Below are 22,260 nucleotides of genomic sequence, written 5' to 3'. Positions count from 1 at the left end.
CATCTCTGCAATCTCTTGTTAAACTCTAAGAGACTGAGAACATTCACCTCCTCATCTTTTTCTCTTGGGTCCTTTTAACTTAGGTGGCTCTTCAATTCCTTTTCCAGTCCGTATTTGAAGGAGACTGTGTAGCACCATCACAGTGGGAGTAAAAAAACTCCAGAGTTGGACAGATTCACTTTTTTGTTGTTCTGCTATACATACTGGGGCAAGGAACTGTCTTTCCTTTAGCACCAGTTTCTGGATAATAAAAAGGAGAGAAGATTAATATCCATCTCCCAGACACTTTATTATTGGAGATCCATACTCATTGTGTTGTGGTAAAAATTCAAGAATAAAAACCATATAAAGTTCTTAGCCTAGTACCTGGTTTATAGAATGTGCAAATTAAATATTGGCTATTTTTAAGTTTCTGATTTTTCTTTGCTTTCTTGCACTCTTTTTTATGTTTCTCTCTATTCCTAGGAGACTGTGGCATTATGAAATCTCAGAGTAGAAGGGACCGAAAGGGTAACCAAGCTGTATCGCTCATCCCCATCATTAATTGTCTTTCCAGCACCTTCATCCTTTGCTTTCTGCCTCCCCCTCCCAACACCATTTTTTATAGCCTCCTCATTTACCTACTAAATTTGAGTGTCAGATTGCACTGGGGATATTATTCTGTTTCTTGCTACCCAGAGAAAATCCAAAGGCCAGCATATTGTGAAGTGCCAGGCCCTGGGAATGGCCACCTGTGAGAGGCCAGCCTGCTTGCTTGGTCATCTGGTGCAGAGTAAAGCCCCAACAGGGTCTGAATGCTGTGCATGGAGTCCAGTCAATGTTAATCCCAATGAAGTAATTCTTGATCACTGTGACCATGTTTCCTAATGCAGATACAGCATGGGCTGGGGTCAGCCAAAAGGGAGCCATTTACCCAATGCAATAAGAAGGGTTAAGGGGGCAACTGTGTGAGCTAATAACCTTAGGTTGCCTTGCTACCCTGAAGCTATTGGTCTAAAATTATTCAGGCTTTTAAGTCCCAATTATTGACTCCTTGTCTTGGTTGCTCACAACTGCTGAGCTCCTTGCTCTACAAATACCTAGTTGCCTCTCTTTCACATTCAACTTCATGCTCTCATTTCTTTGTTCCCTTTTTTCCCCATTAAACAAATAGGCCAAATCTCTTCTCGCATTGTCCTTAGGCCAAGTTTCAAAGAAGGGCAAGTTCCTGCCTAAATCGCACAACTCATGTAATACACACACACACACACTGAGAGCAAGAGCAAGAGAAAACAATCCCCAAATCTTAAGGCAAAAAGCCTTATGATCCACTTGTTCCTGGGCCTCTTCCCATTGACCTGCATCTCTTTTCTATAATTCACTTGTCTTACTCCTCTTGCTGTTTTATATTTGGAAATCTACTCTTGGAGCCCATTCCAGGAAGACTCAGGGTCTATCCAAGTGCCAGATTCTTTCCAAGGTCTGTCAAAGCCCAGTTTCCAAGAGTCTGTGGGAGTTTCCCTTTAAGCCTCCCCAAGTGACAGCAGCCCAGTGACACTGACAAGATTTCCTATCCTTTTGGTGTATTTATCAGAATCCCTGTCAGTTTCATTCAGGTGCTGGGAAAGAGGTAGAAAAATTCCCCTGAAAGGCAGTTGTTAACCAGTTCCTCCTGACCCCTTCTGGCCCCAACTTACCCCAGAACACAGTCCCTGCAGGTGCAACATGTAGAACTGGCATATGCATCTATCATTCTCCCAGAGGAGGTTTTCGGACCCTTTGAATTAAAAAACGATCGTCTGAATTATTTTTTTCTTTATACAGTAGCTTTCTCAAACATGCATTCCTATGTAGCATATATACCCTTTTCATTGGTGGTCATTTTCCCAGCAGTCATAACTATCATAATACACAATTTTATAGCACCCTCCATCCAGGAATCTCATTGCACTTTATAAACAGTAGCTAATTGGAGAGAGACTGCCGGGTATTTATTTAATAATACAGTTGTATCTTCTGTTTTAACAAAATGTTCAGTTCTTTACTGTTTATTGTCAATGTAATTTCCTTCACATAATACAAATTAATGAGGAGAGAAAAAAGCAAATTTGTTTTTCATTAGTTACTAATTTAAGGATTTCCAAGCTGATTAATCAGAGTTCCTCCCATCCTCCTGGTTCCTATGCACTCAACTGATCAACCATTTTTCTTCCCAAGAATATCATTTGTAGATCAGTATTTGTTCAGAGTCCGTAACCTATGCAATTTCCCATTTGTTAATCCATCTGCATTTTTCACAGGTATCTTTCCCTCCCTCTTCCTCACGATTCATGTGCACATGACACAGCATGTACATATCCTTTCTTTCCCATTTCTCTAGTAACTCCCTCTTTTTTATCATCTAGTCTCTCCAAGATATGTCTTTCTTTTTCCTTTTTTCCCTTTCCCTTTTTTACTACCTTTGAATCTAACTCTGTGGCCTGAAGGGCAAAATCTTTCAATTTGGAGTTATTTCCAAATTCCCACACAGACAGAGATGATAGCTTTCTGCTATGGGGAGATTATTAACTGCTCATACCACTTTATCACAGAATTTTTTTGCGTCTGACAGTTGCTTATAAAATTTATACTTTTCAAATTCTTGAACAGCATGCTTATCATTGTCACATGCTTCTCCTTTATTGGGCCCACAGGCAAAACCCAATTATTAATTGTGAAATAAACAGCTCTCCAGCAGAGAGAGACCCTCTATCCTTTCACAGGAGCTTCCTGGTAGGACTGTGTTTATGGGTATGTGATCTGCGGAGTGGTATAGGGTCCCATGCTTAGAAGGGCTCTGTGCTTGGTTTAATGCTTTGTCATCATGAGCTTGAAATTCTTCATAACATTTTAACAAGGGAACCTGCATTTTCATTTTGCACCAGGTATCACAGTTATATAGTCAGTCCTACTTCTACAGTATTTGCTTCTTCCTTCAATTTACAGGTACTGGAACCCCAAGTAAGGCCAATGGGGTTGGGCTGGCCCTTTGGTGTTTATTATTATCAAGGAAGAGTTTGCAACAGGTCTCTTTCACCAGTAGGAACTTTCCCCCACCTCATTTACCACCACTGAGAGAATCTCCTCTGAGTCTTCTAGATCATTTGGTCACTTAAACTCCAACACATTCTTCTCCTCTGTCTTAGAACTCAGTTTTTCTCCTCCTAGGATCCCTCATCTGAACTTTTTCTTATCTCCTTCCACCTTCCTCACTAGGGGATTCATCCTAATCAGGTGACTGGGAGTAACCTGACTCTGTAATTCAGTGGCAGTGACACTGAATCTGGTATCTAAGATCCTCTGGATCTGAAGTCTGAACTCAATTATTCAGCCCAGACTGAAAAAGTCTTCCCTGATAGTGAGGAAAATGCTATCTAGAAGCAACAACCACCAGGAGGTGGGCTAAGGAGAAAAGAAAGAAACAAGTACTTTGAAAGAGAAGCATGGAGGGACCATAAGAAAAGCAACAGGAATAAAAAAACAACTGGTCTAAGGAAGAGGCACAGGTTCATCACTTATGAAGATATATGCAAACAAGATGCAAAACGAAGTGAAAAGGGATAGGAAAGATCTCCTCATGAGTATAAAACTGATTGAAATGTCAACTGTCATCTGTACCTAGGGACCCATTGTGAAGGAAAAGCTGAGACTCTGCTGGAAAACAAATCTGACAAGAACTAGACCATGTCTCTCTCTTTTAGACACATACACACACAACGATAACAATGACAATTATGACAATGTTATTCTATTTTACCTGATTTGTTCCTTTAGGTGGCAGCCTTAAAGATCAAAGACTTTATCTTTTTTGCTTAGGCACTGCCATTTGTCATAGTGTCTAGGATTTTATGTGTATTTTCAAAACTCTAGCTCAATTTATGACCCTTCTTTTCAGTAGTTATGTGTTTTGCATTGATAATGACATTCAATGTAGATTCAATATGATTTGAAGAGTAACAAGCATGGAACACACTTCTTGGACTCAAATTCCCATTTGGCTGTTGCCAGCTCTGTAGCATTGGCCATAGAGCTAAACTTCTCTATGTCCCAATTGGTTCATGTATAGATGGATTATTGAGAGGACTAGATTAGTTAATATACCTAAAGCCCTTAGTCTGCCTGGCACTAAGTACTCAATAAATGTCAGCTATTACTGTTGTGGTTGGCTTTCCTCTCTGCCTTGTGAGAAAGCACAGCTGGACTGTGCAAAGTGTGTAGTGAGACCCTGATCTCTGGAGCTCCAAAGCCACATTTCCTGCAAGGGCTATAATCCTCCCACAGTTCCATAGCATTCTCACCTCTTATGGCAGGAGCAAGCCTTGATTTGAATATATAGCTCAGGGGCTTCTTCCCTGTCTTTCACCTTCCTGGCAAAGGTGATATATCCCATGTTTATTTCCCAAAGAGATTTGCCAGAAAGAATATTTCTGACCATTCACATCCAGAGCAGACCATAGAGATATAGTTGTGCTGTATGGATAATGTTTTTCCAGATATTGATAAAGCTCATGCAATGGTGAATGAGACAGCAAGGTGAGGATGATATATCCAATGCATAAGTAAGAACAAAACATATTACACTTGGGGAAAACCTCTCTGGGAAATCAGTGGGACCAAGAAATGGAAATACTAACATAATGGATAGGACTATAGTACCTTAAGAAAGGCAGTCACCTTTCTCTGAACATCTCTATAGCCCCCACAAAGCAATAACATAAATCCAATTACACAATAAAATATTTAGAACATATTATTTAGTTTAACCTGAAAACACAATGATAGAAGACCTTGGCATTTTCCATTGCTTATAGTTTCTTTGTGGAAAGAATTCACCCCATTAGGTGACAGCTGTCCTTGATACTAAAATAGCATTCAATCTTTCTTCTTTTTGGTTTTTTTTTTTTTCAGATGTAAACCAGGGACATTTGTACTTGCTTTCATAGTGTCTAAAGCGCTTGGGTTTTTAATTGATTATTTTTTAGAACAGCCAAGCTTGCCATTGGAGAATTCTTTGAATTTTCAAACAAAGCCCAATGCCACAAAAACCCTGCAGAGTCCCCAAATAAAGCAATATTATACCCTGAAGAAAGCATTTGATTTCAGGAGCAGCCGTGCTAACATTCATCAACAACATCCTTCACTGCCCCCAGTAGATGCACATAAATGGACTCCTGGTGAACAAGATTGTCATGTTCTGCAACCTTCTACTTCTCTCTACATAAGTATCAAGTTCTCAGACTGCACTTGCTGACCAGAGTCAGAGAGCCCACAAATAAATCAAATTATCAGAAGGCAATAGTTAGCTCTCTTTACAGGAGCCAAAGGAGAAGAAAAACAGCCTTTATGTGCCAAACTTAACACCTTCCATCTGAAGGATCTACATGACAACATTGGGGAGATTATGATGGCAAGATAGAATCATCTAAGTCACCTTTGCCCCCTGAATACTGATTGTCTACAGTTGAATTGCCAGTTGCTTAATCTAAGCTTTTTTAGTGCTTTTCACTGGTAAAAATAATAATGATAATGGGTTAAAAGAATAGCTTCCTGTCCTAACATCTTTTCAGATCATAGCTGGATGACCCTTTCATTCTTTTTGGTGCAGCAGCCCATAAATATGAAGGGACAATAGAGATGTAACATGCTAGAAGAATGTCTTTAATCCAACGTGCTATGACACTAATGGAATACATCTCAGACATGATAATATTAAACTATTTGCATTAACTCTCCCTTGTTGCTGGCAATCACACTGTGACAAGTGTCATCTTCAACAAGAAGATAACCTTAAACATTCCATTTTGGCACAAACATCTTTTACTAGCAATAAGTAATCCCAGAAAAACAAGTGCTTCTACACAGATTTCCCTTGCATAGACTGACCTAAGGTAAGGAGATGACAAAGGCTGACTAATTAACAAGATGTTTTGAAGCTAATACTCAGGAGTGCCTAACTTTCTGATTTCCATTTGTAAATATTTTCTTTTTACTTGTAATTAAATTTGAAGCTAGTGAGACTTTTGATTGGCTTTCGTAGGTTTTCTGGGGGAGGAGGGAGGGGATAGAATTTCCCTCAATGTAGTGTAAGCATCTGACATTTGCTCTTTATTTACTCAGAATGCGTCATAAAATGTTTGATGTAGGACTTATGTATACATTTGCACTATCTATTCTATCAGTGTTGGTGTTCAAAGACAAAAGGTTTGATCTCTCTTCCTGTATGGAAGATGGGAATGGGGCCTTTTGAAATCCAGCTAATAGTGTTTCTTACTGTCACTTGAGATCTGTGACAAAAAAATTTCCAGAACATGTTTCCAAAGGGATTGTAATCAGGAGCAACATAAACAGTTGGGGGCAACTCACTAAATGCAAACAAGTCTAAACAAAAAAAGGCTAAGACTCAAAGCCAAACATTTCAGGAATCAAGAAGATTCCACGAGAAAAAATATTTGAAGTAGAAGAAGGTATGTGACCCAAGTGAATTTTCTTATTTAGCATTCTGATCCTTACTCTTTCTTTTTTGGGTAGCTATGGCCCCTGGGCTAGGTGTATTGGAAGGGTCCAATTCCAAGTGACCATGGTTGTCTTCCATATGTAGGCTTTGTTATTTTTACATGAGACCCAAACATCTCAGAGTACACTGCATTTGGAAATCATTTCACCCCATAGAGAGTCCCATAATAATATGGGTCAACATAGACAGACAAAGTACATAATTTCTATAATAGGCACATAATTCTTCAGTAGCTCCATGAGTCTTTATTCTCTTGCAGTTTAAATTTGACCTATCTTCCTAATTCTCTCCATTCACTGGTGGAAGAACAATGTGTAAGCATAAAAAGAGTTGAAGCAGAAAGATGTAGGGTGGAGATGAATATCTTCACTATGATTAGGGAAGGGAGAATGATTCCTACGGAAAAGAATGCTTTGGGTAAATCTATAAGGTTTGAGAGACAGCTTAGAAGATACTTGGGTGGGAAAGATTGCTTAGTGTATTTGAGAATGGTATTTATCCACTAAAATACTCAGAAGAAGTGATAAAGATGTGGGAGAGAGGGGTGGAGCAAGGTAAGGGGCAAGAGAATAAACCCAGGTCTAGAGCCCACGAAAAAACAAAAAAACAGGGATCCCTGGGTGGCGCAGCGGTTTGGCGCCTGCCTTTGGCCCAGGGCGCGATCCTGGAGACCCGGGATCGAATCCCACATCGGGCTCCCGGTGCATGGAGCCTGCTTCTCCCTTCTGCCTATGTCTCCGCCTCTCTCTCTCTCTCTGTGTGGCTATCATAAATAAATAAAAAAAAAAATTAAAAACAAAAACAAACAAACAAAAAACAGGTTGGAGGTATTCTTAGGACTACTTGCTAAAAAGGCCAACTTTGCCTACAGTAGGTATTGATTGAATCCTTGGACCTTACCTTTTGAGTAAAACTAGAAGACCTGAATTTTCAAACTGGTAAGACAACTTATTATCTATGCGCACTTAGGTAAGTCTCTTAAACTATTTCAATCTACAGAATTACCTAGTGTAAGAGGGTCTACAACCTGGCTCATCTTTCTTGGGAGTTTTTAGGTGAATCACATGAAGAAAAAGCATATGAAAGCATTCTGAAAATCTGAAGTGGGACTTTTTAACAACATGGAAGACTGAGAAGACAAGAATGCAAATTGAAGTGCTGGAAAAAATATTTCTCTATTGATTATTTAGTACGTAGCTCAAAGAATGAAAAGGAAATCCAAAGTGGCAGCAAAGAGAAAAACCAAAACCAGAACAGTAAGTAGGAGCTGATGCCACTTGCCCAAGGAGATTTCAAATCAAATATGTAGTTAGAGACCAGAGATTGGGACCCAGAGACATAGCTTTGTATCTGTGTGAGGTTGGAGGCTGAAAAACAACTCTGTGCATAGAGCTCAAAGTCTTAAAAAGCTACCCTATTTGTCAAGAGATCTAAAAAACTTTTCCTACCAGTTCAGAAAGACAGAAATAAAGTTACTATTTATCCAAGGCCTCAGGGGAAGGGGAAAGAGTTGCTTATGAGAAATTTAAAGCCACATGTGGGTTGTGCCAAATGTAGGTGTAGTCTGAATTTATTCTACTAGGGTGGTACAGAAAACTTAAACCATGAAATTAGCATTAGAAGCTGATTTTGGGCTATCAAATGACTTGAAATCCCCAATGAAAACACATCTGAAAGGACTCAAAAGTGTTTTATTTTTTTCTCCCACATTCAGAGCAATCAGGATCTCCAGGGAAAAATAGGCTCTGCAGAAGATGAGTTCACAAATTAAAAAATTACAAACCACACGAGGAAATGAGTCACCATGAAGGAGAGTCAAGACATAAAAACAAATGAAATCTAGCTACCAAGTCTTGAACATAATAAATTTTGGATGATGCAGATTTTGAAGGCATTAAATAGAACTCCTGAAAATGAAAATAGTGATAAAAAATTTTAATGCTAAAAAAAGGATAATAGAATGATGAAAAGTTTTTATCAAAAATAGATGTTTTTATTTTATACTCTAATGATAAATATTACAAGCATAAGGGAACTTTATGTAATGTTTATTAATGTCCACTATGAAGATCTATATTAAATTCTGAAGATATCAAAACCAGTTAAGATGTAGTCTCTGATCTTGCAGAGGTCCTATTCTAGAACAGACCACAACAGTGCAGAAAAAGCAATAGAATGTTGGAGATGAATAAGGTACAAAGAGGGTATTAAGGAGGCAGTGGTCCAGTCTATCTACTGGGTTCGGGCAGTTATGAAAAATTTTTTAGAATTGGAGATAACTGAGTTGAGTTCAAAAGTTGAATGGTTGTTTTCCAGACCCATAAAGCGGAAAAGCCACTAGAAATAGAAGGTGCATGATAAAACAACATGGTATGTCTGGGTTACTGGGTGTGAAGGTGAAGGAAAGGGTAGAGAGGTAAGCAGGCACAGATCATGAATAGTATAGGGTGATTTTTACAGAGAGGTATGAGGAAAGCACACGAAATCAGACTTCCTGATTTAAATCTTGGGCATAGAATTTACTAGTAATGTAACCAGTCTCAAATTACTTAATATCTCTATATGTCAGTTTCCTTAATTGTAAGATAGGGAGGAATAATACAAAATCTTCAAGAGATTGGTATGATAATTAAATGAGATTATGTAAGTCAACACTTGGCACAATTTCTAGACTGTTTTTTTTTTTATTTTAAAGATATTATTTATTCCTGAGAGACACATAGAGACAGAGATATAGGCAGAGGGAGAAGTAGGCTTCCTGCAGCAGCCTGTTGGCAGGACTAAATTCCAGGACCCTGGGATCAGGACCTGAGCCAAAGGCAGACCCTCTACCACTCAGCCACCCATGCACCCTTTTCTAGGCTATTTTAATGGACATTAGACTTAGTTATTATAATTGCCATTCTTATTAAGATAGAAGTATTTTGAGAGATATGGAAGCAAAAAATTAATAAATATATCATTCACTAAACACATAGTGAGACACTGTGGGAGAAATTAGGATTATTGTAATGAATAAGACAGACTTTGCTCCTTCCCTCAAGACACTTACATTCTAAATGGGAAGACAAATATTAAAAAGATGCAGAGAAATATTAAAATATTAAGGGAGGCAGAAAAAATGATCATCTCAATTAGCATCACCTAGGAACTTGTTACAAATGCCATTTTTCAGATTCCATTCCATACCTACTGAATTAAAAACTTTGTGAGTAGGTCCCAGCAATCTGTGTTTTAACAACTATTCCAGCTGATTCTGATGCAAGCTAAGGTTGGAGAATCATTGCACTAGGCTTTTATTACAACTTTAATGGAGGGAGTTCTTTAGCGCAGTTAAAAACACCCCAACAGCACCTGGAAGGAAGCCACTGAAAATTACTTGGCTCCAGGTACTCTTATGGTGCCTTCAGCTTTTCATGTGTTTTTCTGAGGACTAATTTAGGTTTAAAAGACCTTGTTTTTTAAATTGAATCTTGGTAAAATTTAAGGAAGAAATCAATAGCTAATTATAGTCTGTTTGATTTCCCTTCTTCACTACCCTCAGGGGGATAGAATATGGGCCTGTTGCCTACAACCAGGGGCTCCATGATCATCCAAAGGGACAAAGAGAGGTTCTTGCCCAAAGACCAAGAGTGAGAGCCAGCAATAAACGTGGGCCAACCTTGTAAAGAATACATTCTGTGGATTGTGCCCACCATCCAGCTGCTTACCTGCTACTTAAAGTACTTAAGTAGTTGCTCATAAAATACCTTCAAAGGAAAGGAGATTCAATTAATTGCAGAACCTTTAATTTTGTTATTGGGTGAGCATACAAATTGAAACAATACTACCTGTGGCTTTCTTTTTGTCCCTCCTTCTGAGTTATACTCAACTTTTATCTTGAATATATGTTGAAGAAATACTTAATGAAGATTCATTAGAAGGGCTGCTGTACGGCACCTGGGTGGCTCAGTCTGTAAAGCATCTCTTGGTTTCAGCTCTCAGGGTCCTGGGATCAAGCCCCAAGCCTGCTTGAGGATTCTCTGCCTCACCCTCTGCCCCTCCCTCCACTCTCTAAATCAATCAATCAATCAATCAATCAATCAATCAATCTTGGGGAAAAAAAGAAGGGATGCCAAATGGTTAGGCTGCATAGGGCTACCACAGGCCCAGGTCAGGCCAGATCAAATGGACAATACTATTAACAATACCATATAAGCTTGCTGACAGACAGATTAGTAGTGTGTTTGTGACCTATCTCTGGGACTGCCTACCTCAAAGATAAGTCAAACTGCTGACCTCACTGAAAGTTTGAGTAACTGTTTCCCAAAAACATTGCATCTTTGAGGCTGAACCTAGCGGTGATCTTTATCCCTAAAGTTTGTTTGTAAGTTTGTTGTTTAGCACTTTGAGGAAGTTTTCCTATAGACATCTTGTTATCTATGGTCATTAGATAACCAGGTCAATCCATTCTGTGCCTGAAGAATAGCATTAATAGTGCTGCTTTTAACTAGCCATAATCACTATCTGTAAAGGACAAAGAAGAATGCATTTGGATGCCAAGAATACATCCTTCTCCCTTAATAATAGGGTCACTGAAAGCAGCATTTGGTGACTTAGCATTGGGCTGGAGGAAGGATAGAGAAGGAGAAAGGAAGACATATTCCTTCAATAAGGGTATAGTGCTTTTTTATACTTCTACCTCTCTAGAGTGGTAGAAAATAGTTGATATCAAATATAAGAAGGCCTCTCTTAGTGTTCTACACTGGGGACTGCAGGCATTTTAATGGATGCGCAGAGGTGGAGGAGTAGATTAAGCTCCAGGTCATTTTAAGGGGCCAGGGAAAGGGCTGCTTGTTTGGCAGCATCTGAATGTGAGCCTTAAGTAAATTCCCAAGTGGAGACATTGATCTTGCTTTAGATGAAGGACAAGAAAGTGATTGACAGATGGAAAATCTTTTTAATGTAGAGTCAGAATGTTGAAAACCAGTATGGGATCCCTAATATTCTAATATAAATTCAGCAGCACACCTGGAGTTTGTTAAGGTAGCAAAATAATAAAAGTGCTCTTGATGACATTTTGCCATGAGGGGTGGAGGACTTCATGGGTCCAAGATCCCCCTTGGTATTTAACCAATATTAGACCACATTGGGGAAACAGGGGTAGGGGTTGTTTGTCACAGAGCCAAGAAACACCCCATGACACAGTGGCAGTCATTGAGGTAGAAGACACCTATCTCAATAGATTTTTCGGTATGGGAAACTGGTTATTTGGGGAACAGATGTTGAAGATAATGGTCTCATTCATTTGGGGAATATAAATAATAGTGAAAGGGAATAAAGGGGAAAGGAGGAAAAATAAGTGGGAAATATCAGAAAGGGAGACAGAACATGGAAGACTCCTAACTCTGGGAAACGAACCAGGGGTGGTAGAAGGGGAGGAGGGCTGGGGGTGGGGGTGACTGGGTGGCTGGCACTGAGGTGGGCACTTGACAGGATGAGCACTGGGTGTTATTCTCTATGTTGGCAAATCGAACACCAATAAAAAATAAATTTATTATTAAAAAAATAAGGAAAGACAAGAATGATTAGTTTTCAAGCTTCAAATGGTTAACTCATTGCCCTTTATGTATAGTTTCTTATGAGCTCTCAAAATGGTACAAGTGGAAAAAACTGGAGGTAGAGGTTAAATGACTTGCCCAAGGCCATAAAGTGGTAGAGCTGGGTTGTGAACCCAGGCAGTCTGATTCTAGGACCTCTACTCTTAATCAGCTAAACTTACATAAACTTAACTGTCTTTGAGTCTCTGGACTTATGGACAAGAGGATATACAAGCTTTTTTTTTTTTTTTTAGATTTTATTTATTCATGAGAGACATAGAGAGAGACGCAGAGACATAGGTGGAGGGAGAAGCAGGATCCCTCTGGGGAGCTTGATGCAGGACTCAATCCCAGGACCCCAGGATCACAACCTGAGCCAAAGGCAGATGCTCAACCACTGAGCCACGCAGATGTCTCCATACCAGCATCTTTGTAGTCAAAATTCCTGTAGGTGAAGGTTCCTCTGTACTCTAAACTTTATACTCAACTTCAGTTATTTGGTAAATTCAGATATGCATGCAGTAAGTTTGAGGGAATTTTCAATGTGTTGCTTTAATTTGGAATAATGCCATTGGACTATATTTCTCCTCACTAGTCTCTGCTTACTTTCCCTACCTTACCATCACTGTATCATTTAAAGAGGATATTATAGTGGCTAGAACACTTGAATTCCCAAACCTACTATGTATTTGTACCTGACTTTAAAGCAAAGGAATCATCAGGTGATTCTAGTATCTACATTTGTAAATTGCAGTATCTATATCTGCAAATGGCAGGTAATGGCTATTGCCTGATGGGTTTTTGAAAAGCAATTTGTTTATAAGTGACTTCTGACTCCTTGGGTCAAAGAATTATATAAATTAAAACAGAAATGAAAGATCCTGCCGTAACACCAGTTATTACTGGGAAAAAGAACATGCCTTCAATAAGAATCATGGAGATCAAAGGGCAAATGCATTCAATTGAGCAAAACTAATAAATTATTGGAAAACACTTTCCAAGTGGAAGAAAATGTCATATACATGAACAACAGCATTATTACTAACTTTAAAGGAATACAGAACTTCTCACCTTGTAGCCTATCAGAATAATCTTTTAATCATTTTTATTCAGAAACAATGATTTCCTACAATGTTTATATAGAAACTGAAATTCCCAGTGCAGAATAAGCACTTATTTCATTGATGGAATTCTGGAAGCTTAAAAGGCATTAGATGGAGGTGGTGCAAGCAGCCTCTTGGCCTTTCCACAAATGAGATCAAGACATTCCCAGGAGAATTACCAGAAGAACGGATGTCTGATCTGAAGGGGAAGTTGACAATAGATCAGGATCTACATAGTAGACATATATTATTTAAAGCTTAGGCTTTATATAGTATCATAGATTATAGGCTCTCCTCCTTTAGTACTGGAACCATATGGCTTTTAAATCTGACTAGTGACATCATAACAATTGATATAGAAAAGCCCTCTCATTTCATGTTCAGACAGATTAAAAGAATCGAAGACTTCTTGCTACCCTTTTGGTAGCCTTCAAAGCCTTTCAACTCCATCCAAACACTTCATGTTCTAAAATTTCCCATCCTATATCATTACCAAATTAAATCTCAGATATCTTAAGTCAGACATTTCCAGCCAATGTGCCAGAAATAGGTTACAGGCGTGTTGAATCATTGTTTCATTCCTCAGTCCTTAGAGTATCTGGGTAGGGTCTTAGGGCAGTAGTTTTCCAGACATGAGCTGCTTTAACAATTGACTCTAGTGTAATTAATATACAAATATTGTTTTTTATGCATGAGGTGACTTTTTTAAGTTCTTGAAGAACTGTTCTGAGTATTGAAGAAAGATGCTCTTATTATGTAAGAGGTTGTCTAAAACTGATTTAGGAAACTTCTGGAATAGTGTGCAATATATAGTGAGTGAAGTAAAAGTGCTTCTTTAAAAGATACACACAATTGAAGCTAGTATTTAAAACATTTACACTAAGGTATAAATGACTGATAAATTCAATGCAACATGAAGACATTTGCAATCTAATAAAGGATCTTATTAATCTGAACTCATTTCTAATTGAAAACAACCACAGCTTCTCTTCCCCTAGCAACTGCTTGTTGCCCCCAACTATGGGGTTAGCATCCTCCACCATTCCCTGCCTTGCAAACCAGTGCCTGGCACTGTATTTGGTGCCAGTACAGTGTGAAATGCACAGAATCGATACTGTTTCTTAGCAGGAAGTCTTGTGTCGCTTATACTTCTCTATCCTAACACCTTTACAAGTGACTTCATATCTCAGAGGGCTTGGTAAAAATAGTCATTAAGGAGGGAGAAGTGAATGTTGACAAAACCTCAATAGATATTCTAAATCAAGGAATCATAGATCCGTGACTGCAAAGGATTACTTATGTACTATAAATTATCACAGAACCATATAGCCTCCTAAGGGCTTTGAGTTATTTTCCCAGCATAGGCAATAGATTTGCACAAGTGTTTGTTGAATGAATAACATATAAATCAACTAATAATCAAATTCTGGTTGGTTCATGACAACTATCATTAAGGAACAGAGTAAAACAATTTAGTCTTTGCATAGCGTTTTAGCTTGGCTAGAAAGTTAAGAACAATGTAGCAATAAGCAATCAGAATGTGATATTTGAGAGCTGGGAATCATGGTACAATCCTGTTTTTGAAAGTCAAATGTACAAGTTTTTCAATATATATTCCCAAAATGAATTCCCAAAATTAGATCTAAAATTGGTACTGAAATAAATACTAGTATCAGTTACATGGAGAAGTTTCAAGTATGCCTCTAAATCTACTGAGAATCATCTATATTTTTTTTTTATTTTCAGTGCCTTCAATTTTTTGCATATATATGATCTCTGGAAAAAAATAATATCTATAGCAAAGAGTTTGACTTTATATATGAATTCTGTGCACAGATGAACTGCTACTGAGTCACCCAGAAGGCTCTAGGGAGAGTTAGGCAGCACTGAATTTGATCATAGAAGACAGAATCATATTTTAAAAAGAATTCTCCCAGCAATGCAGCTAGATAGCAGAGGTTTGCCTCTCTTCTGTTCAGTGTTGGCTGCAAACACCACACTCCCCTTCAGGCTGTCAATGCTCTTGGAGCTAGGTAGGGGAGGTGGAACAGAACAAAGGGATTAGGCCTACTGGATGCTCCTGGAAAGAGGCTGCTCTGAGATTACTTGCATGGTTAGCTCATTTCCTAACCCCGACCCCCCATAAAACCTTCCATGAATACAGCACTTCACAGACTTAAGATGTCACAGCACCGGTATCACTTAATCACAATTCTAGCGCATCGACCCTGCAAGCAGCTAGGAGAAAGACTGCTGGGGCCTCGCATGGGGTGGGGAAGTTCAGCCAAGGGTGTGCTCAGCTGTTATGTCAGGCCTTGAACCAGACCCTGCATAATGCAGCCTTCCTCTGCAGAATGCAGCCTCGCTGAGTCTCTGCAGCTTTAGGGAGCCGCTGTGTGGGGAGGCAGCCTGATGGCCAGGACCATTCTGGAGAGCCGTGGGAGAGGGTCCGAGGTACCACATGGTAGGCCGAGATGCTTAGTCTTCTTGGCATCCAGTGGACATGGACAAATTCATTGCTAAATGGAAGCAAAATCCCCTCTGGCTTGCTTCTGCCTTGTTTATGGTCTTTTCCTTGTTATTTAGAAGCTAATTAGGCAATCTGCCCAGTATCTCTGCTCCCAGGCCTGGTGCTCTCTGACTATTTGCCTGCTATTTCTGTCAGGAGACCGAGGTCAGTGAGAGAAGGCATCAGCCTTTAATAGGCCCCCTCTCCCACTTGTTAGCATTGGTGGTAACATCTTTACAGAATTTTTCATATTTGGCCATCAAGGATTTGGCCATCTGGGGATTATTTATGGATTTCATTACTCACTTTATTCCACTCACCATTACTGGGAAGACCTGGGGCTTGCCTATATCCTAACACAATTTCAAATTTGTGTAGGGGTCTTCTGCCCTGAAGAACCGAGCATGTTCAGCTCATCAATCTATCCATGGCAAACAATTGCGGGTTACCGAATACAGAAGGATGCAAGTGCTTGTGTGGAATTAGAAGGTAGGCTGAGTGGAAAAGTGTTAAACTGTAGGAACATCTCACTCTGAACAATAGAGCTATGTCTGAAAAGTTCTTATAAATAGATTTATGAACATTTAGTTATGTTTTAAATCCACCAGAGGAATTGACAACTCAAGGCACACCCTGCTCCGAGATCTTTCACAGGTGCAAATTATTTTTGTGAGGAAATACAATTCCCTTTCCACTCATCTTTTTTATGAATTTGAATTTGAATTTGAATATATCAAGTGGTCTTAAAACACCTGTGTAGCTAAGTCTGCCAAGATGCTTTCATTGACTACCCGGTAGATGAACAGACTCATTCTCAAGCTGAGAAGTGCTTATTGTAAATTGGATATAGGTTTTTAATCAGCCACACCTGATTAGATTCCTACACTTCTTGAACAATCATTCTGTGTATATAGGAGAGAGCAAATGGGCCAGTTCATACAGCAAGCTTTAGAAGCTTCTGCTTTATGCAACGTTAAATCTATTGGTTATTGTGTTTATGTATATTTGGGTATATTTGTTTTTAAGTTTCTAAACCTAATATCTTTGCAAACACTTTAATCAGTTTCTTACAGAATTTTCATTTAGATCCAACAAGTTGGAGTAAGTTCATTTTCATTTCTAAATTTCTTACTCTTTTCTGTGGCTTATACCTCATTTCTGCTCTTCTATCCCTAGACAAAAGCTAGTGTTTTTAGTTCCCATTTTCCAGATGATTGCTCTGTCTCTGTCTTTGCTGCCATTTGTGCAGATGGCTTCATAGTTCCAGCACAAACATATAGTGCCGTGAAAAATAAGCCAAAAAAATTGTAAGTGTTTAAGTATAGTAAAGCTGATTTTGCCTACAGTGTTAGATTCTCTTGGCTCAGTGCCTAACATCCATTAGGTGTACTCTGAATATTCTAGCCCTGGACACAAAGGCAGGAATTTCCTTTTTAGACTGTTTATAGTATTTACTGTCAGAGATGATAGCAGTAAGAAGAAGGGCATGAAGCCTTGCCAAGGCCCTTGGTTCATGACTGTTCCCTGACTTTGGCATTCATTTTCATGCTTCCACCAAAGAAGAGAAATCATATATTGGTCATCTGCCTAATCCCCTTAGAAATAGACCTCATTCTTCTTCACCTTTAAGAAGGCTAGATGTGTGCCTTTTAGAAGAGGAGAGCCATAGAAGTTGATTCCATTGGTAGGTACTGCATTTTAACCATAGCATTATTTGTTTCTAGCTTTAAACTACCAAGGTAGTCTGTTAGCATGCTCACTAAGCCTCAAGAATTTTCTGTTCTACTGCAAGCATCTCCTGAGGCCACCTTGTTAAAAAATTTAATTTCATAATCAGTTTCCCAGAATCAATATTTCTTTTCCTATTTCCCTTTGCTTGGACATAATGTGATTAGAACAAAGAGCTCTCATGCTTTGGGACTTATCAGAATTGCTGCTAAAGAAAGCGCTGTCCAACAGTCCTCCTCCCATATGTGAATTCTGCTATTCCTCTTCCACTTGGGCATCACAATGGCCATGAGAGCTAGGGACCTCAACCAATCAGGCTTGGAACTGGGGCTTTTGGGAAGCAAATTTTCATGAGGGGCCACAGAAGGGCAACTTGTACCAAGATATACATTGATCCATATTTGCTGTAACAGTCACATGTCCCATCTTGCTCATCTCTTCCTGGAGGCTCTTTTCAGGAGATGGTGGCATTTTTGCAGCAGGTGTGACATATTCTGGGTCATTCAAAGAGATATTTGGATTTATCTAATTTCAGTAAATAGTGCTAAAATTCATAGGGGTTTTCCTTCTGTTAGGAAACAAAGGACATTCTGTAAGGCTTTTCTCTGATTCCTCAATCACTCAATTTCAAATACTTGAAAATATTTGCATTGGATGACCAAGTAAGACAAATTGCTCATAGCCACCCAGGTTAGAAAGATGGAGATTTAACAAGACAAGCAATCAGAGGCTAAATTGAAGGGCTAAATGGTCTCTAGAATAAAAATAATTCCTTTCTAGAATAATCAGAGATTTGAATGAGACACACACCAGAAATATTATAAAGAAAAAGAAAAAGCATAGCAAGCCCCCTCACCTCCCTTAAAAAGACACAAAATTTCTTTGTGTAGATGTTGTGAATATATGTGTGGTAAAATCTTTACAAAAACTGTAAATTAAATTAGCAATTACTTTGGGAAAGAATTGATGCCAAAATAGTTTAAAGCTTTGCTCCCCTCCCCACAGAATAACTCAAAAACTGTTTTTAGTTTTTTCCTTCCCTTTATAAACTCAAACTCCTAATTGAAAAGTATCTGTGTTATTCAATACGAATGAGATAATTACACTTGGGTCAGGTGTAGGGTTGGGTTGCTTTGGATGGTTTTAAAGGATTCTCCCTCTTATCTATTTGTTCCCTGAAGGATTTCTGTATCTCTTTGGGCAACTAGGCAGAAGCAGCAGCAATAATCTTATTTACAAAGGGGGCAGGAGGGCAGAGGGCTGGAGGCCTCAAGGGCTGGTGTTCAATACTGTCTCTGTCATCCTGAGATCAGAGGGTTTGCCCCAGCCCAGGTGAATAATGACCAGGAACACTTTGTGACTGATGACTGCTCTGTTTCGGGAGCTAATTGATGTCCCTCAGTTCCTAGTGAATAATGCTCTTTCTAGCAGTGACAGTAATGTCATCAGGAAGGACAATATGTGGCCAGCTAATTAGGAAACAGGTTATGGAGCCCCCACCCCCACCCCCACCCCTGGGTGCTCTACTGGGCTAAGCAGGAAGCGATACTCTTACATATGTATAAAATGCTTTGTAAAAATCTCTTTGAATAAGAAGAATTAGGGAAAAGCCTTCTTAAACTTTGACCTTTTTTGCCTAATAGTATAAATCTGCACAGGCCTCTATAAATCACAGTGAAGTACATTGGGAAAAATAAGTCCCTTTAGTATCTATGGCCCTTGATGATCTGGCCCCTGGCCCTCATCCTCATCACTCTCCTATGGGGACCATGTCCCAGCCACACGAGACTACGTGTCATTCTCTGGACATATGCTCTCTTAAATCTCTCACCTGCCTTCCCTACCCCACCATTATTTCTTTCCCTATAACATTCTTTATCTCCATTTTCTCCGTAGCATTATTTATCTTCCCTTTCTCTTTTTCTGAATAGCTCCTACTTGGTCTTCAATACTCAGCTTCAATATTCAATATTTCTAAGTCAGTTACTTGTGCTCTTTCTGGTTTTCCATAGCCTCCTCTATTTTAGCATTGATTGCATTGTATTAAGATGACCTGTTTAAGTGTTCATCTTCTTTCATTAGATGTTAAGTAATTTGATGACTTATCATGGTAGATACTCAATAATTGTTGCTTGAATTGAACAGAATAAATGCACAGTACAGTTTGCTAAATGGAAATTGGCTTGTAGCTATCAACTCAGTAATGTAGTACCTAAGAGAAAATCTGAACTCTACCACTTACTAGTTATGTGACCTTGTGCAAGCTACTGTCTGTCAAATGGAAATCATAATGTGTCACGGGCCAGTTAAGAGGTTTAAATGAGATGATGCATCTCCTAATAAATGGAATACATGCTAACCATTATTTTTGGTGCCAAGCACAAGGTAGGTTCTCAGTAAATATCCGCTAACTTGCATCTTACAATTTTAACAAGTCACATTTTATTGACTGATAGAGCATTATTTCCTAGGTGCCTTGTTTTATGTACAAGTTAAAAATAAAGCAAGTTTTTTAAATTAAAAGAATTAAAATGAAAACTATAGGAAGTGACCAAATTGCTAAATCCACTATTGTAGGTAAGATGAGGAATGTATTTGTAGCACACAGGTCTGGGGATAAAATAAATCAAACTTCCCCTCAACCACTGTTTCAGTTACCCAAAGTGAGTAATGAATCTTACTAGGCAAGTAATAAAGAACACAAATTTAATTTATTTTGACATCCAGAAGAGATTTGATCAAGTTCTTGAATTGCTACCATCTGGAGATGAAGGAAGGAAAACACAAGTATAGTTAGAGCCACACACCTCATCACATCCCATGCTCCCTTGCAATGTGGTGAGATGGAAAGATCCAGAGTTTAGAAACAAAGGATCTGGGTTTGAGCTCTAGAGATTCAACTTACTACTAACTACTGATGTGAATTTGAACAAGATACTTGACCTCCATGTACTACATGTATGAAGATGTACTGCAAAACAATAGAACTTTGGGCATTATTTTTACTAGGCATTCTGGTTAAGTAATGGTGATGTTCTTCAACTTGCATTTCCTAGAATATGGGAAGCTTGCAATAAATAGTTGTGGACTATATGGCTTTAAATGAATAATGAATGAATGACTGGAGTCACTGTGGTTTCATAAAAATACTATGGGTCTTGGAATCAAGGAAGACCTGGGTTCTAACCTTAGTTATGTAGTGTTTACCTCACTCAGCTTTTGACTCACCTATGTTATAAGGCTAACAACATATACATCATAGAGTTACTTGAGGACTAAATTATATATATATAAAGTGCCAATGTAAAGTTCTGGCACAATGTAGCTTCTTTATTCCTGATTATTAGTTAAAGAACTTATGTAGACATTAACGAAATAACTAAGATAAAATGAATTACATTAGTATAGCCCTTCACAGTTTTCATAGCTCTTCAAAACATCTGATATTGTCTGATCCTACTGGTATTTTCAGAGCTGGCATTTTTTACTGATGAGAAAACCAGATCAGAGGTGGTAGCTTGTCCAAGGCCAAACAAGTAGACAGTGACTAATACAGAACTACATTCTGGGTCTAAATAATTTCCTAAGTGTTCTTTCTAGCACAAAAGCTGCCTCTGTCAGCCAAAGCTGGGTATCTTTGAGACTTGCTATGATTCTGACGTTGGTCAAAATGTGGGTATACTGGATAAGGAGTATTTGAACATTTTCAAATGAATCAGGGTTACCTAAGGATGTTAGGAATTCTAATATATTTTTGGGTTTTTGTTTTTGAGAAAGAGAGAGAGAGAGAGAGAGAGAACCCCAAGCAGGCTCCATGCCTAGTGCAGAGCCCGACATGAGACTCAATCTCACAACCCTGAGATCACGAACAGAGTGGAAACTAATAGTCAAATACTTAACTGACTGTGCTACCCAAGCACCCTTCTAATATCATTATTCTTAAACAACTGAAGTGCTGCATAAGTCATCTGTTTCTTAACAGTAAGAGAAAAGTTATTCATTTGCCTACAATTATTTGAACACCCATGTCTAAAGCAATGAATAAGCTGCGGCAGTCAATACTGGGGAGTCCCAGAATCTCATTTTTTCTGTTAATTCAAGTCTACAGCTCTATTATTTTAATTAATTCCTTACCTCATTTCATTCCTTCCTGTCATTCTCTTTTCCTCTGGATATGTCACAGGGAGCTATGTCTCCTATAATCCTATATATTCATTCCTTTACATTACCAGAAACTTCTGAAGAACAGTAGCCCAATGACCTATACTTTTAGATGTGTAGAAACTAACCCATTCTTCACATTTCATCACCTCCTAATCAGATACATACACTCCAAATTTCTCTCACTAGCATTCAGGCACAGGAAGTTGAACAATGATAATGTGTATTCTTCACTTTCTGTGTTCCAGTATGGAGCCAAAAACTTCACATGTATCACCTTCAATCCAGAAGAAACCCTTCTCATAGAATATTCTAGAAGTAAGGGTGGATTTTTTTTTCCATCTGGAATCATCTATGGGGGACACTATGGAGACTCTTGCATACCTCACTTGGTTTTCTGTTTCTACATCATTCTGAATGTATATTTCACTATCAATGGCAACACGAATTATTGATGGGGGATCAGTTTTAAGTTTGTATCTTTTTCCCATCAAGTCCCAATGTAAAATTTAAGAACTAAGAATACATGTCATTTGCTTTTCTGTTAGAAGCATTCAGATTATGCAGTTAACCACAGTGTTTCCTGAAATAGGCAGAATGCTAAATTTTTATTTTGTCATTAAAATAATAAAAAGAATCTATTTTCAA

At 38.6% G+C, this 22,260-nt stretch overlaps 1 protein-coding gene across 1 annotated transcript in view; it reads right to left on the bottom strand.

Moving 5' to 3' along the window:
• The window catches only part of CNR1 (cannabinoid receptor 1), a 52,896-nt gene that overhangs the window by 6,396 nt on the left and 24,240 nt on the right, over nt 1-22,260 (bottom strand). Inside the window, exon 2 of the transcript XR_013383043.1 lies at nt 1,677-1,756. The gene's annotated coding sequence lies outside the window, so the exon portion shown is untranslated. The remainder of the gene's footprint in view (nt 1-1,676; nt 1,757-22,260) is intronic.

The sequence above is a fragment of the Canis aureus genome, chromosome 7, assembly GCF_053574225.1.
Source record: "Canis aureus isolate CA01 chromosome 7, VMU_Caureus_v.1.0, whole genome shotgun sequence".
Lineage (NCBI taxonomy): Eukaryota > Metazoa > Chordata > Mammalia > Carnivora > Canidae > Canis > Canis aureus.
The sequence above is the reverse complement of the archived record's forward strand: the minus strand, read 5'-3'. Positions and strand labels throughout refer to the sequence as shown.